The sequence below is a fragment of the Martes martes genome (assembly GCF_963455335.1).
Source record: "Martes martes genome assembly, chromosome: 7".
Taxonomy (NCBI): domain Eukaryota; kingdom Metazoa; phylum Chordata; class Mammalia; order Carnivora; family Mustelidae; genus Martes; species Martes martes.
The window spans coordinates 132,972,805-132,994,741 of record NC_137894.1 but is presented as its reverse complement, the minus strand read 5'-3'; the positions used below and the strand labels follow the sequence as shown (position 1 = coordinate 132,994,741).

Sequence of the window (21,937 nt, the reverse complement as noted above, 5' to 3'; positions counted from 1 at the left end):
TTTTTTCTTTCTTAAACACTCCTCTCTCTTGCTAAATAAAAATTTTTAAATTTCTTTTTTAGGACTCGCTTAAAAGTTACCATCTGTAGAGTTTTTCTGGCTTCCTAGAGTTAGTTACTTTATAACACATACCTCTATTATAGTATTACTGAAATTTTTTATTTAGTTGCTTAGCTTGCTCCTTTGGATTGTGAAGTATTGGGATTATGTATTCTGTTTGACTTTTCAGTGCCTGAAAGGCACTCCATAAATGGTATATCCAGAGTATTCAATAACCTGTGAATGAATGAATCTTTTTATTTATTTATTTATTTAAGAGAGAGCATGTGTGCATGGGGGGTGGGGGGGGTTGAGGGAGAGGAAGAGAGACTCGCAGGCAGACCCCTCACTGAGCATGGATCCCAGCACTGGGCTCAGTCTCACAACCTGAGTTGAAACTAAGTTGAAACAACTGTGCCACCCAGGTGTCCCATGAGGGAATGAATTTAATTCACATTTGCTTTACTGTATTGACATCTTATTGTGGCTTTGGCACTTAACCTCTGTGGGATAAATAGCTGAGCTTTTTGATTGGCCGATTAATACCTTAGATGGTCAGGAGTACAGTTTTCTTGGATCCTCTATTAAAGATGCCAGCAGAGAGGGCGTCATTATATGGCGAGGCATTCCTAGTTAACACAAGACCACTTTGTATTTTGGGTGACCTTTTAAAACTTCTTCAGAGTTACCAAACTGACCTGAAATTAATGTAGCATTATGTGCCAACTATACTCAAATAAAAAAATCTTTTTAAATTAAAAAATGGTCAAAGAAGGTTGTCAAATTTTGTTATTATATTTTCAAGAAGAATCACATTTTTTTTCTTTTTTTAAAGAAGAACATCTTAATCAGGGTTCTAGGTAGTTTTGCCACAAACATTTTTGCTGTGTCACTCTTTGGTTATAAGGTAGTTTTGTCATAAAAGATAAAATAAGAGGGATGTTAATAAGGTCATAATGAAACATGAAAAAGCTGATAAAATTAATTATTAATTTCTTTCCCATTAAGAGGTATCAGTTTTCCAAACACTAGGATGTGTATTTGTACCTGAGTTTTGTATTGCACTGTGAGAGTCTTCTACACTGTTGTTCATTCTTGGCACATTGTCATATGTCCCTTAATAAATGGCCCAGAGTTGTAAGGGAAACAGGGAAGGAATGCTGATGTAATATTGTAACCAGCTGGGCTTTGTTATTGTTGTAAATGGTGTGTTGTCATTTTCTAGTATAGTGCGGTATACAGTCTGGCATGGCACTCTCGCTTGACCCCTCTCGTAAGCTCTGTCACCGTATTTTCTGTCACGTTGTTATATGTAGTCATCGTCCATTATTTTAAGACCACGGTGGCTCCTGGTGTATAGACTGTTAGGAAGGCTGGGTAACATTTAGATAATAAAAAAAAATGGGAACTTTGTCAACGGAGAAATGAAACCAAACTGATAACTAGCTTTCAGTACATTAACTGTGCCAGAGGGGATTAATTCTTCAACGGAGAAATGAAACCAAATTGTCAACAAGTTGTTTTATCTTATTTATTTATTTGTCTGTTTGTTGAAAGATTTTATTTATTTATTTGAGAGAGAGAGAGGGAGGGAGTACAAGTTGGTGGGGGGGCAGCAGGGAGAGGGAGAAACGTGCTCCCACTGACTAGAGAGCCTGACGTGGGGCTTGATCCCAAGACCCTGGGATCATGACCTGAACTGAAGACAGCTGCTTAACCGACTGAGCCACCCAGGCGCCCCAAGCTGTTTCATCTTAAATGAAACCAAACTGTCAACCAGTTATTTTATCTTTTATGGAAATTGCCTTAAGGTCAGTTAGTTACAAGGTGAAGATGTGGTGAAAATGTTTGCAGCCGCAGAGATGTTTATGGCAAAGACACCTATGGTGAACATACCAGACATGCTTCATTAGGACTAAAAAAACGAGGCTAAGAGAAAATGGAAAATTGTCATTTTTTTGGTAATTGTGATGAAGTGATAGACATTTACAGAAAGATGACATTAGCATTTGGAAGTGAAGTAAGTCTGTACTAAGATGTTCCCAGTAAAATTGAGTGTATACTGCGGGCAACTCAGGAACATGTTGTATTCTAAAACGATGTAGAGCACATAGTTTGTGAAAGCTGATTTATAACTGACCGTGCTCACGTGTGCAGGAATTGCTTTCAAAGGAGCTTGGTAGTTCGTCAGCAACGGTGGTCTGGTTACGGGGCTGATCAGACCCTGGGAAATCTGATGTGCTTAAACAGAAGTTCCTGAACATTGATGTCTGCTGGAAAATCAGTTGTTAACAATGAAAATTGTATTTCCAAGGAGACAGGTATTTTATACCGCGATAAGAGAATCCAGTTCCCAGGTGATAGATTACCAGGGCAGGATCGGTTTCTTCCACTACGGCAAAGTGCGCTTTCTGCCGCTTCACTCTCACAAAAGACCTGTGTTAGTACCTGTTTCCGCTAACCGATAGAGATCCAAAGAGGATTTTCGCTTTTATGAAATGGTAATTGCTTTTTTGCTTTACGCTGTTCCAGCTTACGAAACGTTTCCTGGGAGCACTCTCCTTTTGAGTAGCAGGGGAAGCCTGCGTTACGATCTTCCGAAAGCTTCCTGGTACAGCAGTGGCGTCAAGGCTGGCAAGGGTGGATGGAGTGGCTGGTGCTCCTATGGGTGAAGCCTCGAATTTGCTGCCCAAGTTTTTGCTTTGTTCCTGCCAACGTACCGTCCCAGATTTCTTCAGGGATTTGTTCTACTGGGCACAGATCCTTTTTCTCGTAGCTTCTGGCTGATTCTAATCAAAACAGGGTGTGCCTTCCCCTGCTATTCTAAATAGCTTCAGTTCCTCTGTTCACAGAATTATATCGTATTCCTTTCCAAATGTTGATTCATTCACTGGAACCCTCTGTACGGGACTATTACTTTGTAGATAGAGATTTTGTAAATTGGTTTAAGTTCTTAGAATATTGTGCTATCAGTCTCTTGTCCCACTGGTGTACTTTCTGGACTTGATGACTAATACCTCGATTTTTGTTTATAAGAAAGAACTTTCTTACTTGAGAGGCTTTCTCTGGTGTGACTGTCTCCCTCTATCCTAATTTGTTCTCTTATTCTCACCTCCCCAGCTATATACATCCTTTGTAAAACATTCATTTAAAATCAGAAGTGATTGGGGTGCCTGGCTGGCTCAGTGGGTTAAAGCCTCTGCCTTCGGCTCAGGTCATGATCTCAGGGTCCTGGGATCGAGCCCTGCATCGGGCTCTCTGCTCAGCGGGGAGCCTGCTTTCCCCTCTCTGCCTGCTTCTGCCTACCTGTGATCTCTGTGTGTCAAATAAATAAACAAAATCTTTAAAAAAAAAAATCAGCAGTGATTAAGTGACCTTTGTCCAAAAGCAAACAATTCATCTGCATATTTAAATTTAATGATTTTGGATTCAGGTTTGATTTAAATGATGCAGATTCATGTTGCAAAAAACCGACATCTTACACATTCCTGATGCTGTAGTTGAATAATATACTCAAAGCACCTTCCAAAGTTAAAGTAATTTTCTCATTGACTCATTAAGAGGACTTTACCTGAGGGATAAGCAATAATTAGAAAGATAATATACAAATTTTGTAATTTATTTTGCTACTAACTCAAGAGGAAACTATTAGAACTTTAAAAAATGCTTTATATTTTCAATTATGGATACAAAGTTTGAGGATATTAGTCATGTTTTATAATTGGGCTGTACTGTATGATACGATGTTAATGGAAGTATGAAAGAGAGAATACACAAGGGCATAATTATAACCAAATGTGCAGTTATATTGGTTTCTTAGAGATGGAGCTGGATAGGGCCCTTGGGAAATTTTTCTTGAAAAGAATCCTTGATGATCCATAATTTCATCAAATCAAAAAACTACAGTTGGCTCTTGAACAATGTCGGGGTTAGGGGTGCAGATCCCCTACACAGTTGAAAATCTGAATATGAGATTTGACTTCTCAAAAACTTAACTACTAATAGCCTACTGTTGGCCTTGCCGTTAACATAGTCAATTAACACATGTTGTATGTTACGTGTATTACATACTGTTTTACAATGAATTAAACTAGAGAAAAGTGAATATTGATAAAAAAATCATAAGGAAGAGAAAATACATTTACAGCACTTGTTTTTATTGAACAAAATCTGTGTATAAGTGGACCTGCGCAGTTTAAACCCACGTTATTCAAGGATCAATGTATGCTCCAGATATTGTCAATAAAGTAGATTTGACATAATAGTGAAGAAAAGTATACTAATTTTGGCAACTGTGAAATTGTCAGTCACAGAACATGTGCTGGTTGTTTTGTTTTGTATTTTCTTGCACTGGCAGAGGCCAGTACCCTCTTTGAATTTTATGTAGGCCCAGGCTACGATTGTTAATTCCCTCCAACATGATATAATGAGCCAGGCCTTTGACTGACATTTGAAAATGACTCAAGAGCTGTCCTGCTGTGGACTGCACTAGGATTCCTTTCACTGGGACCCCTCCCTTGGACTTTATCCCAAAGACCCAGACTGTATGAGCACTGGGGTCATTTCCCTGGGCCCAGTGTGTGGAGAGATTTATATTTATTAAGTACTAATTATGTGCTAGGCGTTTGCTATGTACTCTACATATGTTATTTCAGTTAAGCCTTTTTACAACTTCAAGATTAGAGATTTAGTCTGTGCATTTCAGTCATAGAATAGTAACTTGTCCACTAAAGGTAAATCTGAAACTTTGCTTCCCATCCAGGTCTGATGGTGGAGACCATGCTTTATTCATTCCACTGTGACAACATGTATTTGGGGAAGGGAACACAGTGACTTGGAGCACATTTCTTGCTCCCTTTCTCCTAAGTGGCCAGGGTCTCTTTTGGTATATATGACCTAGACCACCTTTATTACTAAAAATAGCTGTTCACTCATCCAGCAGCCATCTAGCCATGCATTCATTCGTCCATGCATCTAACAAACATTTACTGAGTACTTACTGTGTGCCAGGTGTGGTTTGAGAACCTGCAGAAATGCTGTTCACCAAACTCTCTCTGCCTTCGTGTGGCTTATACCCGCTTATCCAAAGACTCATTTTACAGTATGTGGTGGTAGAGAGTGTCTGGTGAGCCATGTCAGACTTCTAGGAGGCCCTCAACAAACATGTTTTCTTTTTTTTTTTTTACCCTGCTTCTTTTTACCTAATTTTTATGTGCCTGGTCAAATATTGTCTCTTGTTTGTTCATTTATGGTTGTACTTTGAATTGTTGACCTGGGTTTGTGTGTTTTTCTCAGTTCAAGATCAGTCTGTTAATCTTTAGAGACCAGCATGGTCCACAAAGAGATTTCATCTAAGTGGTCAGTTACTCTGATTTTGAGTATTAGGAAGGTGGTATGGGACATAAACTTTCAGTTATGAGACAAATAAGTTCTGAGGGTTAATGTATAACAAGGTGGCTGTAAGTGATTAACATTGTATTGTTCAATTGAAAAGTTTGGTTTTTTTTAAAGGTAAATATGTGAAGTGATGTTTTTGTTAATTAGATGGAAGGAATCATTTCATAGTATATACATATATCATCATCTGTTGTACACTGTAAATATCTAACATTTTTTAAAAGATTTATTTATTTACTTATTTGAGAGAGAGAGAGAGAGAGAGAGAGAGGGTGAGCGCGTGGGTGGGGGAAGGTGTAAAAGGAGAGGGAGAGAAAATCTTGAGCAAACTCCTTGCCGAGTGTGGAGTCTGACGCAGGGCTCTATTTCTTGACCCATGAGATCTTGAACCGAAACCGAGGGTCGGGTGCTTAACTGACTGAGTGACCCAGGTGCCCAATTTTTATAGTTGATTATACTTCAAAGATGGAAAAAGAAGGTGGTATTATAAAAATGGTGTAATTTTTTTCTAAAATGTTAAATCATTTTTGTTCTTGTATAGGCATTAATCCTAACTACATTGTATATATGCTTTATTTAAAATGTTTATTTATTTATTTATTTGCGAGAGCGAGCGAGCGAGCATGGGTGCACAAGTTGGGAGGGAGAGAGGGAGAAGCAGGCTCCCCACTAAGCAGGGAGCCTGATGCAGGACTCGATCCCGGGACCCTGGGACCATGACCTGAGCCAAAGGCAGACGCTTAACCCACTGAGCCACCCAGGCGCCCCTGTTTATGTATACTAAATTGTTGTCAGTGTCTTGTAATAATTTACCATATATTGCCTATCATTTTAAAAGGTTTATTATATTTTACAGTGTGAGGTAGCAAGTTAGCGCTGAAATGCATTAAGAGCATGAAGCTTAGATCCTATTATGAAATTCATTGAACAAATGTTACACATTGCGGAGAATCTTGAGTTGGTTCTATTTTTGGGATTTTTTTTGTAGATTATCTTGTATCTTTTGATAAATTTAAACTACTTACAGATTTTCAAGTGGAACTAGATCGACACATTTCAAAATGGCCTTCTAGAGCTGAGTGTTTCTTAAACTGGTCTCTCTGTGGCTAATGGATGATTTCAGAGCGTGTTGAAGATAAATACTAATAACTTCAAAGACCACTTAATGTAACTTTGATAAAAATACTATTTTTTGAGAATAGTATAGTTGTTCATTTTGTGGTGGTACAATTTCTTATTTTGACCTCAAACATCTAATTGTTTTCCAGGTGGTGTGAGTCCTATGTCCATGTCTCTTTCAGATTGCTTCATTTCTCTAATCCCTCTCTCCCAGTCCCGGCCCCAGTCACTTCTCACCTAGGAAGTTGCAACACCTTGTTACTAGGATTTCCTTATTCAGTGCCCTTCTTCTTTCGGGCTTTCTTCCACATTACTGTTGATGATTTTGGGGGGGAAAGAAAAAAAATATGTGTATTCATGTGTGTGGTGTGGGCACACATACATCAAGGCATGTTTGTTTCTGATTGTGACGGTCCCTCGTGAACCTTCCCTGGCTCCTCATTGCCTACAGGGCAGTCGAAGCTCCTTCGCAGGTTGTTTGAAAACTTTGTGGAGTGGTTCCAGCTTTCCACCACCAACCCCTCGGTCCCTTCTCCTTGCCTTTCTGGTTGGTTCCAGCCAATGAACTGCTTTCTTGGCAGTTTGGTTGTTAGTGGTGCTTAGTTGACATATTTGCCATGTACGGTGTTCAGCCTTTCTTTTGTCCAGGTAGGCTTTTCAATGTGGAAGCCACTATTTCATCTTGTTTGAACACCTCACTTAGGGGCACCATGAGGCACTTCTACCATCTGAGCTAGCAGAGTTTGCTTCTGTGCTTTAGAAGATGTGAAAATTTCTCACATAGATTAACTTTTTTTTTTCTTGAAAGGCTTATGGCTTAAATGGAATTAAAGAACTGAAATGTAATTTTCGTTCTTTAGACTAATTTGTTGAAGATTATTGTTTTCCAATGTAGGCACTATTCGAAAGTTCTGATCTATTTTTGTAGTACTACATTTTCAGATTCATCATTAGATGTGTTGCATTTTCTTTTGCAATAATAAATATTTCTTTGTAGCTGTGTGAGGTGATGGGTGTTAACTAAAATTATTGTGCTGATCATTTTGTAATATATACACCTATCAAATCATTACATTGTACACCTTAAGCTAATATAATTTTATGTCAGTTAGATTTCAGGAAAGCTGGGAGGGAAAACCAAACACACTCACTCTGCTAGCTTACCTCACCTTGTATAATGAACATGACAAAAACTTCATAAGGCATTAGCAGCAACATAGATTAAAAAAAAATTACTGATACTTTGGCGACCTGATAGAATTGCAAGTCATTCTGAGTTCATCTGAGTGCTTCTCTGTACTTGAAGGTGAGCATTCACACTACAGCAACTCCAAGTGACATGCCCTGTACCCAGAACTGACACTGTGAGGATGACGAGATTGTCATCGCGTGGTGATCGATCCCACACAAGTTCGTGGGTGCCAGCAATGGTGTTGAGGGAGGCATCTGGCTCCCTGGCTCTGAGGCCAAAGCTAGATGAGACACTGAATCAGTAGGAAAGCCAGTCTGTCTCTGGTGGCTCTTAGGGAAAACTTCCACGCAGTCTTTAGAGTTTAAGTGTTTCTTCGTATGTTTAATATTTAAAATGTGTCTCCGTGGTTTATACTCTTTGTTTACTCACACACTGTGTGCATTACAGCCTTTTCTGTCTTTATTCTCTGTTTCCTCCCCCTAGTTGCTTTGCCTCTGTCTCTTTTTTGCCCATTGGAAACTTATTTGTTACTCTTCCTTGATCCCACTGAATTGATCTTAGAAGCTTTATGTTCTTTTGCCATTTCTTGAGGTTGTACAGGCCAACACTTTGGCTGTTATTATTGCTGTATTTACATGTCCTTTACCATGAATTGGGTTGTAAACTTTTTGAGGCGAAAGTCTGCTATTGGGATCTTTGGAGCTCTGCAACTTTTTGAAACTCAGAGCCTTACACCCAGTTGGTATTTAAGAAGTGTTTGAATTATACAGCAGAGGAAATAGTCAATAAAACTGAAAGACACCTACCGAATGGGAGAAGATGTTTGTAAATGACATACCTGATAAAAGGTTAGTATCCCAAATATATAATAAACTTACACAACTCAACACCAAAACCCCCCTAAATAATCCCATTAAAAATGGGTGGAAGACATAGACATTTTTCCAAAGAAGATATCCAGATGGCCAACAGACACATGAAAAGATGCTCAACATCACTCAGCATCAGGGAAATACAAATCAAAACCACAATGAGATCTCACCTCACACTTGTCAGAATGACTGAAATCAAAACCACAAACAAGTGTTGGCGAGGATGTGGGGAACAGGAGCCCTCATGCACTGTTGTGGGAATGCAAACTGGCAACCTGTTCTCCAGCCATTCTGGAAAACAGTATGGAGCTTCCTCATAAATTAAAAATAGAATTAGCATATGGTCCAGCGCTTCCATTGCTGGGTATTACCTGGAGAATATGAAAACACAAATTTGAAAAGATACATGCACCTACATTTACTGCAGCATTATTTACAGTATTATTTACAGTATTATTTACAGTAGCCAAGATATGAGGCAGAAGTCCATCGACTGATGAATGGATAAAGAAGTATATGTACACAATGAAATGTTCCTCAGTCATAAAAAAGAATGAAATCCTGCCATTTGCCACGACGCGGATGGATTTAGAGAGTATAGTGCTAAGTGAGATGAGAGATGGGGCGCCTGGGTGGGCTCAGTCGTCTACCTTCAGCTCAAGTCATGATTCTGGGGTTCTGGGATTGAGCCCCGCATCGGGCTTCCTTGCTCAGCAGGAGGCCTGCTTTTCCCTCTCCCACTCCCCCTGCTTGTGTTCCCTCTCTCACCGTCTCTCTTTGTCAAATAAATAAATAAAATATTTAAAAAAAAAAGTCAACCAGAGGAGACAAAGACCATAGGATCTTACTTACATGTGGAATTTAATAAACAAAACAAACAAGCAAAGGGAAAAAAAGAGGCAAACTAAGAAATAGACTCTTAACTATAGAGAACAAACTGCTGGTTACCGGGGGGCAGGTGGGTGGAGCGACAGGTGAGACAGGACTCAAGGTAAGAGCATCAGGACTGCTCTTACCTTGATGAGCCAGTGTATGGAACTGGTGAATCTCTGTACTGTACACTTGAAACTAGTATCACAATAGGTTAACTACACTGGGATTAACTTTAAAAAGAAAATGTATTTACTTAAATACTTGTTCTTCGAATAGAGCAAATAATTGCACCTCAGGTCAGGGGACTTGGTTGGTGACGTGTAGAGCAGCTGGGTCTTGGCTGTCGTGGAGGCTTGTGGCAAGTGTCACAGTCATTTTCGAGAGTGAGGAAACACGTAGCTGAAACTTTCTTTGTCATTTAGCTCTAACCAGCGGGTGGTGCTTGTAACGTGTTCCTTCACGCGTTCAAGTCCTGCATCAGCGGTGAACTTCCGCTTTTCTAGTTTGTTTCGTTGCTAACGGAATGCTTCTTGCATTCTAGTGACGGGAAGGGGGGGGCGGTTGATTATCTAGTTGCATTATCCCCCCCATCTGTTTCCTGTGTATGACAGCAGTTTCCACTCCGTGCTTGTGCCCATGGGGTCAGGAGCACATATGCATGCGATTCGGGTTCTTTCAGGGAGAAGAAAGTTAACTACTCAACTTTCCTCAGATCTGTTTGCTTTTTTCAGGCCTCAAGCTTGTCATTAATGTATTCTCTTGTCACTTTAATACCAGAAATGACTTTTCTGGTGTGAAGAGTGGGTGGCACACTTTGTAAGGTGTCTTGAGCCCATGCTTTCCTGTGGGAGATTAGGACTGTCTGTTCTGGAAGTATGTTATTTTGAGAGGTAAACCTATTATTTTCATTTTTGAAATGGATTCAAGGCATACATATACAACATCTCAGGACTTATGACTAGTTTGGCATCATTGCATAAATAATTTTGAATTTTTTTTGTTCCATCATGTGGTAATTTTCCTGAATTCATGCTTTGCAAAGGAACAAACTAAATATTAGGGGTTGTTTGGTGTTCATTTCAACAGTGGCTTCCTTGGGTGGTAAAATGTCACAGGTTGGGCTGGTAGGATATTGAGATGGTGTGTGTGTGTGTGTGTGGGTGTGTTTTAATCAATATAAGTATACTAAGAGGAAGAGTGTTGTATTGACTTATAGATATTAAACCTTATTACTCTGTTTACTTTAAAAATATTTCGAGTAGACTAGAAAGGATAGAGAATTATATAATACCTCCTAATGTCATCAAATCTTAACCTTCTGCCATATTTGTTTAAGATTATAAAACATTTTGGAAAAAGTTGAAGCTCCCCCTTTCTCCCTCCTAATACCACACTGTTTTCTTCTTTTGGAAAGCACAGTATTTGATGACTTCGAAATTTAATACTGGATTTCTATCAGTTTACCCAGTGAGTAGTTGAGTGGTGGTTTCCATTAGGGAAATGAAATTTATACACCTCCCACCTGCAGGATATGGTTAAACTGCTTCTGAAGAGGTTTTATGGAGGTGATGTGGGGTCAGTGAAATATGCGCACATATTTTGAAAAGTAAACTTGGTTAAATGTGGGCATTCACATTCTGGTTATTTAGTTTAAATGACATTTCAGAGTCACCGTCATTTCTTCAGATTAACTGCTTATCTCAAACGCCTGGATGGTCACTAAAACGGACTTTTTTTCTGTGAAAATTTTGTACTGTAGTTTCAAGTCTGTTTTTCTTGAGTTGCATGAACTTGGTTGGTTTTGATAATTTTCCTCCAAGCATTTCATCCAACTTAGGGAATTCTGAATACCTGTCTCTTTTACTTACTTTCTTTTTTTGGGTAAGTATGATAGAAAAATCGAAAAGCTGTTTAGTTTTCCTTAATGCTACCAAGGTCCGCGTGATTTCATTCTGTGGCGTAGCTTTCATTGTTGTTCACCATTTGTTCAGTTCTGGAGGTATGTTAAACTTATATCACATTTTCTAGTTGAAATTTAGTTTTGATAGGTTCCGGAGAACAGAGGGGAAAAAATCTACTAAAGTGTAGGTTTTTACGTGTACATGTGTTTTACCTTTATGTAAGGTATATATATAATTAAGGAGAAACTAGGAAAACAAATTAGAAAAAGATTTGCCAGTGATCCTATCAACTCATGTAATTTTTTTGACATCTATCTTTCCAGTTTTTTTCTGAAAAAAATTTATAACATTTTAACATAGTTCATAGTTTATCATGTCTGTTTTAATTTAATATTAATAAACAGTAAGCTAATTTACTAAGTTACTAAGTAGTAACTATCATTGATAAACATATATATAATTTTAAAATATTTTATTTATTTATTTGACAGAGCGAGCAAAGCAGGCGGAGCAGCAGGCAGAGGGAGAGGGAGAAGCAGGCTCCCTGCTCAGCAGGGACTCGATCCCAGGATGCCGGGATCACAACCGGAGCTGAAGGCAGATGCTTAACAGACTGAGCCACCCAGGCGCCTCTGTTAATAAGGGGCATTACTTAATTGAAAGACAGGTTTAGAAATTGTCTATTTAAATTAAGTCAAGGTAGAAGCTTCTAGATGTTCTAGATTTTATTTGTACTTATTATCATACAAGTACTGGTGGTTATTGAGGACTTTGTGAGTAGTATGAATATGACTGCTGCTGCTCCCTGTCCCCAAATTGGGAGTAGGTGGCCATCATTAAGATAACTTGTAAGGAAGCAGTTTCGAGACACTTTCAATGTGTAATAAAAACTGCCAAATATAATTATGTATATGTGTATGTGTGTGTGTGTGTGTGTATAGTGAGGTCTGTACCTCTATGAGTGCTTCTCATGTGTAGGTTGTCGATCATCTGCCTCCACCCCTCTCGACCTGCATCTCTTTCTTAGCTCCCCGGAGCTTTCCCATGTACTTTTCCTCATTTTCATATTTTCTTCCTGACTTTATTATTTAGAAGCACAGTTCACGTTATTATTCCTCCTTCTTGCAATCATGTGGAACCTATGTTGGGTATTTATATGTGTGTGCATTGAATTTGAGAAAAGTCATACGAAAAGAATTTTGATCATACTGTTCTTACATTCCACTCTATTTCCTTTATAATGAATGTTGCCTAGCCCTTCCTTTTTATCAGTTTATACATCATCATTTTACGTCATAGAAAAAAGTACCCCCCCTTTTAAAAAGATTTTGTTTATTTACTTGACAGAGGGAGAGAGCACAAGCAGGCAGAGCAGCAGGGGAGAGGGAGAAGCAGGCTTCCCAGTGAGCAGAGAGCCCGATGTGGGGCTCGATTCCAGGATTCTGGGATCCTGACCCGAGCCGAAGGCAGACGCTTAACCCACTGAGCCACCCAGGCGCCCCAGCAGTACCCCTTTTAATGAATTTCTCTGTAATTGCCTGATAGGGTTATGGGAGATGATGGGTTGCTTGGTAAACTCCTGCCAGGTATGTGGCTTGTTTGGGTCGACTGTCTTGGTTTGTGCTTAGGCTGCTAGCTCTGTGCGTAGTACCTCGGTGTGATTACTCTGTTTCCTCTTGTTGGCAGCCCTGTGCATCGACTCTGAAGCTGCCCTTATAAAAAATGTAAGTTGGAGCTTCTTTTTTCTTCATTGCACATGCGTGCGTGCAAACACACACACACAGACACACACACACAAATGTAGAGATACGCACATACACACACACACTCTGCCTCAAAGTAAAGAGACTGCATTTGGGTTTAGATGAAGTCAGTAAAAGGGGCCAAAATTAATAACTTCATAAATTAAACAGAAAACTAAGCATTTCTGTGTTGGGGATTGGCATTCAGGGGTGTAAAGATAGTCTAAATTTTTTCTAAATTGGCATTTGAAAGGCTTGTTTAAAAAAAGTAACCAGAAGACATTCTTTTAATATCCTGGGATCAGGAGCTGGTAAAGGTGACTCACTTTTTGTCTGAAAGTTTTTAAAGCATGTCCAAAGGGTACTTAAAGGGGAAAAAGTATTCTCCTTCAAGTTTATTAAAGAACTAACTATATTCTAATCTCATTTTATGTTATACATTTTTAATTTACATTTTGATATACATTTTAATTTTCATTAATACTTACCCTCATAGTAGGGCCCTAGGATATTCTTACTGATTGAACGACTGTCTCATGACTATTAACTGTTGATTTGCTACCAGTTTTAAATGTTTAGCATTTGCAGGGGTTTCTAATAGATTCTGTCATTTGATCCTCATAATAATCTTGTGAGTTAGGCAGGAGAGGAATTTTCTCCATTTTGCTGGGAACTTAGTAGAATTGCTCAGGTGTCACTAAATGATGACCCCGGGGTTTGAATTTAGGCCCTGTAGCTTCTAATTTTATGCTTTTTCCTCAGTGCTATGCTTTTTCCCATATTGATGTGGAAGCATTTTAGTACTTCGTGTCGAACAGTTTATTTGAGGGCACAATTTTAAGTTCTAGGTCTTTGTGGATGAATGTAAAGATAAGATTTCTACCCTCAAGATAGACTGTTAATAAATAAACAAGCAGATAAGGTAATGATTGTGCCTACAATAATAATGATTGGTACATAGTAGGTGCCCAGTAAATGTTTGCTGACTGAATGAATAAGTGGGCGATGTGATAAAAAGGGAATAGGGTCTCACATAGGTAGATTGACTACAGAAGGTTTTTCTGAGGAAGTGACATCTGAGCCAGAGAAAGAGCATTTCAGACAAAAGGACACTACATGCAGAGGTCCTGAGTCAGGAAAGAACTTGACTTATTTGAGGACACCAAAGATGGCGGTGGAGTAGAGCATAGTAAGCTGAAGAGACAGGAGTTCAACCTGAAATTGAAGAGAAAGAGACCAATTATATAGGGCCTCGTAGACCATGGTAAGAAATTTGGCTTTTATTCTAATGTTGGGAGACAATTTTCCATGTGTCCTGTGTTTCCGACTGACAACTTTTGTTCTAGACTGTCTTTTTAAGGATGATTTGTATAGTCAGCAGCCTTGGAAGATACCCTCCAGAGAAAAGTCAGTCACACTACTGTCTATATAATAAGGACAACGTCTCCTTCTGGAGTAAAGTTCAGGCAGGCATACTGCCCATTGGGTTCATTAAGTTCAGGGTTACTCTTCTGTAACACAACCCACTGCCGTGCAGGTGTTACCTCCTTAGAATTGGGACATAAGGGACTGGCACCAAAAAAGCCGGTACTTGGGCTACTGCTCCTGCTGTGAGTAATGAAATCCTTTGTCTCTGACCCATGTCTGGACATGTCTCATGTCCTCAGCGGTATCCATACACCTGTGACAGTCTAACTTATTAGCTTGGAAATTAGAGTAAAATCTTATACCTTTCACACTTCTTGACATTTCAGGATATGGAAAGCCACTGATAGGTTTTCAGCAGGGGAATAAAGGTACGTAGTTTAACCTTTTAAAAAGTCATTTCTGACTCCTCTGTGGAAAATGATCATGGGTAGAAATTAATGAGGAATCTGGGGCAGTTGTCTAGCTGAGAGGTAATAGTGGCTTGGACCAGTGTGTCGCCAATGGAGAGGAGAGAAGGATTCAGGGTGCTCTTCAGGAGGTGGAATTTATAAGTCTTGGCAGAATGGATACAGGCAGTGGAAGAAAGGAATGGATATTCTTCCATCAATCTTAGGTTTTTGGCTCAAGCAAATGGGTAGATAGAAGTGACTTTGAGTTGGAGAAGCCTCAAGATGAAGGTAATTAGCTTGTAAAAGGACTTATTTCTAACTTTCGTGTTTAGAATTTCAGGGAAAGGAAGAATAAGTAGTAGTTTGTACGAGTTGGGATCAAAAGACCATTGTATGTACTTTCCAGGGGAAGAACATTTTTCTTGTGTCTTCATGAGCTGTCAGATCCATTAATGTTTAGAAATTCAAGTCCTGCTGTCCCTTGTTAAGGGAGTTATCTCAATATCACTAAATTAGATTAGCTGGGGAGGATTTATTTATTAAATAGCCATATTGATTTTTGCCCCAAATTCATTATCTGGGAGTTTACAAGTAAACTCTTTAATATGTTTCAGGGTTTTCCCCTTTCCAGCGTTAAAGGAGTAATACATTTTTTTTCATATTTTTTAGAGTCCAGATTTCTTTAATTTTTTTAATAAAAGATTTATTTACTTTAGAGAAAGAGAGAGCGTGCATGAGCGGGGCTGGGGGCGGTGGGTGGAAGGGCAGAGGGAGAGAGACAGACTCCTCGCTGAGCGCAGAGCCTGCCATCGGGCTGGATCTCAAGACACCGAGATCATGACCTGAGCCTGAAATCAAGTCAGATGCTGAACTAGCTGAGCCACCCAGGCGCCTCTAGATTCTAAATTTCTTTTAAAGTTGGGCTGTTGTCCCTAAATTCTCAAGGATAATTACTGCTCACCTTGTGATCATGTAAGCTTAATGAAGTAGGGTATAAGAAAAGGGTACCTATGGATTAATTTATTCTTTTTGTCATTTTCATTTAGAAACACTTCAGAATAACTTCCTGTCTTTCTAATACCAGATGCTGATTTCAACAGCACCTGATTGCTTTTCATAAAGAAGGTAACTGAAAAGCTGGGGGGGGGGGGAAAGCCCCACCCCTGCAGGGTCCTGTTAAATGGCTTTCTTTTTTTAATCTAATAAGATTTATCCTTTTGTGTGCTTCTCATGCGATTATTGTCTTTACAGGACCATTTTGCATTTCTTAACCTTTACATATTGTAGACAGTTTTGGGCTGCAGCACAAAGTTTGCATGAGTTTTGAATTATTTTTGTACCATCATGCGCACGTCCTTTGTTTTCTTTTGTTCTGTGGTATTTTTTTTTTTAGTCTTTGGGCTAGGTCTAGATTTTTGCTCTTTGGAAAGGGAAGGAAAGGGAAGATAGAATTTATTAGCAGGTTTTGGGGGGAGTTGGGAAGGAGGCTAGGCCAAAAATTCTGCTGATTTCAATGTATACTCCACTCCTTGCAAGTCAACAGTGGGAAAACATATTCCATGTAAAGACAGAGAAAGCTTGAACTAAGACCACAAAATCGTTACTGCTGATCATGAGACTTTTCTGGGTTGTATGAGTTGTTATTAATCACTAATAGACTCTGGAGATAATTCTACCAGAAGTGCAGTTAGAATGCTGTTACATTTGATTTTTTGAGAAGATTACTATGCTTTTTTCTTGACTTCTTATGGAGTCCATCTTTTTTGGGTTTTAGCCATTTTAAACCACAGCCAGGTAGCAGGGTGGGATTTTTAAGCTTCCCAGGATGTTCCGTCTTTCCTTCAGAGAAGTATTGTTGCTCTGCCTCAGTACCCCATTATACAAATTCTTTAAAAGGGCTCACCATTTTGTCACTCATTTCATGTTTCATGCAGTGTGCTAGGTGATGAATAATTTCTCCCTATTTAGGCTTTGCCCAGGTGAGCCCTGGAACTTCATGAATGGGTTGCTGGTCTTCTCTCCCTAAATTCTTGATTTCAAAACAAAACAAAACTATTAGTAATAAGATTTTGCCAGAGTCTTCTGAGAGGAGATTTTATTTAGTGACTTACTTGAGCCAGAATTTGTAGCTTATGGAATGTGCTAGAAACGCTCTGTAAAGGATTGTTTATATTGTTCTTTCAGTCTCAGTATGGCCCAGAGTTGTGCCTCTCCCCCCTCCCTGCCCTTAGGAAGATTTTTAACCCCCCCTCCCCCCACCAGTTTTGGGCCTAGACTTGCCTGTACCCTAAAAACCAGTCTGGAAATGGTTCAGAGGCACAGGAATCTTAGCCTTAGAACCATAGCTTCTCTCTCCTGCCCATCTTTCTTCCATCGGAGGAATAGCTAAGGGCGCAGTAGACAGAGGTCAACCCGGTTTGTGTCTGAGCTCCTGCTTGTTGGTTGTGTGACCCCAGGCGACACACGTAACCTTTCTAGACCTCAGATCTTGAATGTAAATTTGCGACTGCTGATGATCTCCTGGTGGTTTAGTGAGGCATAGTTGTGTATGCCAGGGAACTTGTTTTTAGGGCTTGTCGAGTCTCACTAAGAACTAGAACACAATCCAGTATTTTGAAGTTGTGTGCTCCCCTATAAGTCTATTCTTCTGTCTTCCTCTGGAGGTAACTACTGTCCTGAATTTTATGTTCAGCATTCCTTTGCTTTTAAAAATGAGTGTATCTGTAAACAGTATATTTTTAGCTCTGCCTATTTGGGCTCTGCAAAAATGGCATCCTGTACAGTCTCATTTTTGTCTCTCTGGGTTTCTCCCTTACTCTGGTCCTCTAGTTAGAGAGACTGGGCCTTTTCTGGTACTAGGTCAGAGGTTGGGGTAGCATTAGGTGACATGAGGGCTGAGTCCAAGAAGGAAAAGTGAGGTTAAGAGAGCCACGTTTACTGCTGTTATAGAGAAGGGAAAGCGGAGAGCTAGAAAGACCCCATAGTTGGGCAGGAATTCAGGGCATCTGTATGAACTCCTGGTCTGCAATATACATAGATATTGAAAGAAATAAAGAAGGACGTGTTTGTCCATCTGTGTGTGCTCCTCTCTCCTCCTGGCTAGGAGCAGCAGTAACTGAGTTGCAATAAGCACACCCAGATCTCGGTTTCCAAATACCACTTTTGCCCCCTTCTAGAATGGTAGGAGTTATTAGACTAGAAATCGCTTTTTGGCAGCCATTATAAAATAATTAATTTGGCCAAGAATTATCATTGGACACAGATATTGGTTGGTAGGATATTTATATAGTCTGAAAGTATCGTATCACAAAGTACTTACTTATAAATTACAAAGTAGAAAGAGTAACTTTGTAGTGGAAATCTGACAGAGTCCCCCCTAAAATCAAGGGATAGAAATTGATGTTACCAGTAAGGGAAAAAGGGGAAAGTAGGGCCACCTGGTAGGATACAGCGAGGGAGCTCTCTTCTTTGGCATTTCTGCTGAAAATTCATAGCTGGAGGCGAATCATAGGAAAGTATCAGACAAACCCAGGTTAAGGAACATGCTACAGAACTTGCCTGGAATCTTCACAGTTTTCAAGGTCATAAAAGTCATGGAAAGTGAGGAATTCTGGATTGAAATACACTAACGAGATGTGAAAACTAAGTGCAGTGTGAGATCCTGGATGGATTGGGTCCTTTTACTAGTATGGACATTACTGGGGTAATGGAGAGTGTAAGATCCGGTCTGTGGATTAGATGACGGTGCCATGTAATTCTGATGATTTTCATGGCCACAGTGACAGTTTTGTAGAATGCCCTTATTTATAGGAACTACTGTCTAAACGCTGGAGGAGTGATAGGCTCTCATGTTGGCTACTTACTCTCAAGTGGTTCTAAGAAATAATGTTACTTGTACTAACTAGTCTTGCTTTTTTTTTTTTTTTCTATTTGTCGGCCGATCTGAGATTATTAAGCAAAACAGAACAAGAAGCCCCTCTTGTTAGTTGACGTAGTAGTTAATTGTTAGCTTATCGGACAGATCATTTGTAAGCTTCAAGAGGTTTGCTTTCTCATGCTGCCTTGTTGTGCTGCTACCCCACAGAGTAGGCTTTCTGCCACTTCTCGATTTGTCTTTTGGTGTGCTGGTTTTAGAGTATTTGCCTTCATTTCATGGGGCACTTGGGTGGTTCAGTCTATTAAGCATCTGGCTCTTGATCTCAGCTCAAGTTTTGATGTTAGGGCTGTGAGTTCAGGCCCCACGTCGGGCTCCATGTTGGGTGCGGAGCCTACTAAACTAAACTAAACTAAACTAAAATAGTAAAGTAAAATAAAATAAAATAAAGTAAAAATTAAAAAAAGTGTTTACCATCATTAAGATGTTCATTTCCCTGCTCATTATTTATTATGATGAACTCCTTCTCATGGAAAGTATGATTTATAGAAATAGGAACTTTACTCTTACAATTCGGTGATAATACTGTATTTAATTTTGACTTTGTATGTTCTGTTCTTTTATTTTCAGTTTGCTGGTGAGCTATTCAACCTTTCCTTCTCTCTCTCTTTCTCTCTCCTTTTTTTTTTCCACTACACAGTATCTACCTTAGCATTGAATATATTTCAGTAGGCTTTTAACAAAAAGTGTTGGGCTGGTTGATTGCTATCTTAGAATTTAGAGTTTCAGAAAGAATAAATAGAGTTAGGGGAATTGCAGAGTGGTGAATTCGATGCTATACTAAACCATAATCTAGGCAGGTTATGTGATTGGTTAGCCCCCAGAGGTTTGGGGCAAGAGGGGGTAGCCAGGGGGAGAAGGTTAATTGTCAGAGCAGACTTCCCTCTCTGAAAACGTGACATGTACGTTGTCTGTTTGGTAGACTCTGCCCTTACTTGTGAGGACAAAGACTCATGGGTCAGGCATTGAATGTCCACCCATTCCTCTCTCTCTGGTGGAACCGAAATCCATCATAGGGCTTGTTTTCCTTAGGTAGGCTGGAGGACAAACTTCTCTTTAGCAGCTACACTAATTTTCATATTTCTCCGAATGATCAAGGAAAAAAAAAAGCTTTTAGAAAACCAGAGCGGTAGTTACATTGCACTTAGTACACACCCCCACACACAGGCTTTTCTTCAGCATTTTGTTATTTTTTTTTCCTTGCTGCTTTTACAGTGTAGGTGGCCTCTGGATTGCTTTTGACAGGAAATTGAGCAACCTTTCCTTTTTGGAACAGAATATATTTTACTGGTGAGAGGAAAAAAAAAATAAAGTGTTTATGTTTTGAAATTTAATTATGAATTTTTATTTGAAGACTGATTTAAATCTAGAAAAATGGAGGTTGGGTTAAGTAGATGTCATATTGTGTGTTAATATTTCTGAGCCTCCCTAGTAATTGTTAGGTCTTCTCTTCTTTCTTCCTTTCTTGTAAAAAGACAAGGAAGGCCTGGAAATTATTTTGCTTCACAAAACAAAAAGACTCCCCTTTGTTCTCTTAGCTCCTAATGGGTATTAAGAAGTCGTCTTTGACCAGGTCGGTAGTGTTTTGGCTTGTGTTCGAGGCTGCCTTCCCCAGTGGTCTTCTTTCTGTAGTGGAGGAGTGATGGGCTCTATCTGGTTTCGCAGGCATCCCAAATCTAAAACGTATGTTAGCCCTACCCTTGGACGAGCACAGGACTCAGTAAAGCTTCCTAATGATTTGGCTGGTTGCAGAGGTTCCTGGAGCAGGGGTAGGGGCTCCCGATGAGAACACCGCCTCTGACCCAGATCCGGCCTCCCCCGCTGGCCCCCCCAGCAGTGCTCCGGGATATGAATGCCAGTCTGCCCACCAGCGCCCGCCACCCACCCCGGTGCTCATTGCCTGGGGGGCTGTGCCTGAGTTCAATGTAACTAGTTGCTTTGCACACTGAGCCTTCAGAGGGAGAAATCAGTCTATGATTAGAATATAAACTCATATGCCACATCAGGGAAATGTCCAGTCAGAAAGGATTCGTTCTGATGGAATCTTCTAAGTGTGTTCGCACAGCCTAGCCTTTCATTTGAGCTTAAACGTGGCGTGTTTGTTCATGTACCCGGCTAGATTCCTGGAGCACATCAGCTGTCGGGTATGTCTTCATTATGTAATTAGGCAGTTATAGCTCATTCATTAAGCTTGACCAAACAAAACATATGTTTTGGGTGTTACAGGTTTCTGTACTGATGTCCTTATTCTGTGGGTACAGTGTGTAGGCCAGTCATGTGAAATCTGCAAGGGTTCGTGTCTGGGGTACTTGACTTTGTAGGTTTCTTTCCCCCATGGTTTCTTCCTGATATTTATGCCATGTGACTGCAGTAGGGTAGGGATGACCTGCGGCAGGGTCTGACCAAGTTCTGTTCTGCTGTGTTGCATAGGGTCATGGTGTGGGGACATGGCTGGCCCTCAGGAAGTCTCATTTTGAATGCAGCGAAATTGGATTTTGAAGTGCCTATATATTTGGCTGAATAAATGGTGGGAGTCCTACTATCTAGGGTGACAGGCTGGGAAGAGGAACGTCATCCTCTTATCCTTATTAGGAAAGGGGAATATCTGTGAGGGAAACTAAATTCTGGTTCTTTTCAATTCATTGTTCTTAGCTCCCATTTCATATGGTTGGGAACAAAGTTTTGAGGGGTTAACGTAGTTTGACATAGTGTTTCGCCTCAGTGAACTTCAAAAAATTAGTTTCTTGGAAGGCTCTTAAGGGTATAGACTCTGATTATTTTAATATTTTTGGAATGAATACATATACTGCATATTATTAATATGAGGCAAACATGTATACTCCTTTAAGTAACAGTAAGCTTTACCAGTCACAGGCAATGTTCGTATCTGTAGTGGGAGCTTATAGCCTATCTGAAATGACCACTGTGAGAACTGTAGAATTTCTTTTTTTTTTTTTTTTAAAGATTATTTATTTATTTCACAGAGAGAGATCACAAGTAGGCAGAGAGGCAGGCAGAGAGAGAGGAAGGGAAGCAGGCTCCCCGCCGAGC

The 21,937-nt window shown here is 39.8% G+C and overlaps 1 protein-coding gene across 8 annotated transcripts in view; it reads left to right on the top strand.

Moving 5' to 3' along the window:
• The window catches only part of SIPA1L1 (signal induced proliferation associated 1 like 1), a 365,306-nt gene that overhangs the window by 55,427 nt on the left and 287,942 nt on the right, over nucleotides 1-21,937 (top strand). Inside the window, exon 1 of one of the 8 annotated variants that reach the window (XM_080808596.1) lies at nucleotides 16,025-16,077. The exons of the other annotated variants lie outside the window; for them this stretch is intronic. The gene's annotated coding sequence lies outside the window, so the exon portion shown is untranslated. Of the gene's footprint in view, nucleotides 1-16,024; nucleotides 16,078-21,937 lie in introns of those variants that run through there. 8 annotated transcript variants of the gene reach the window in all.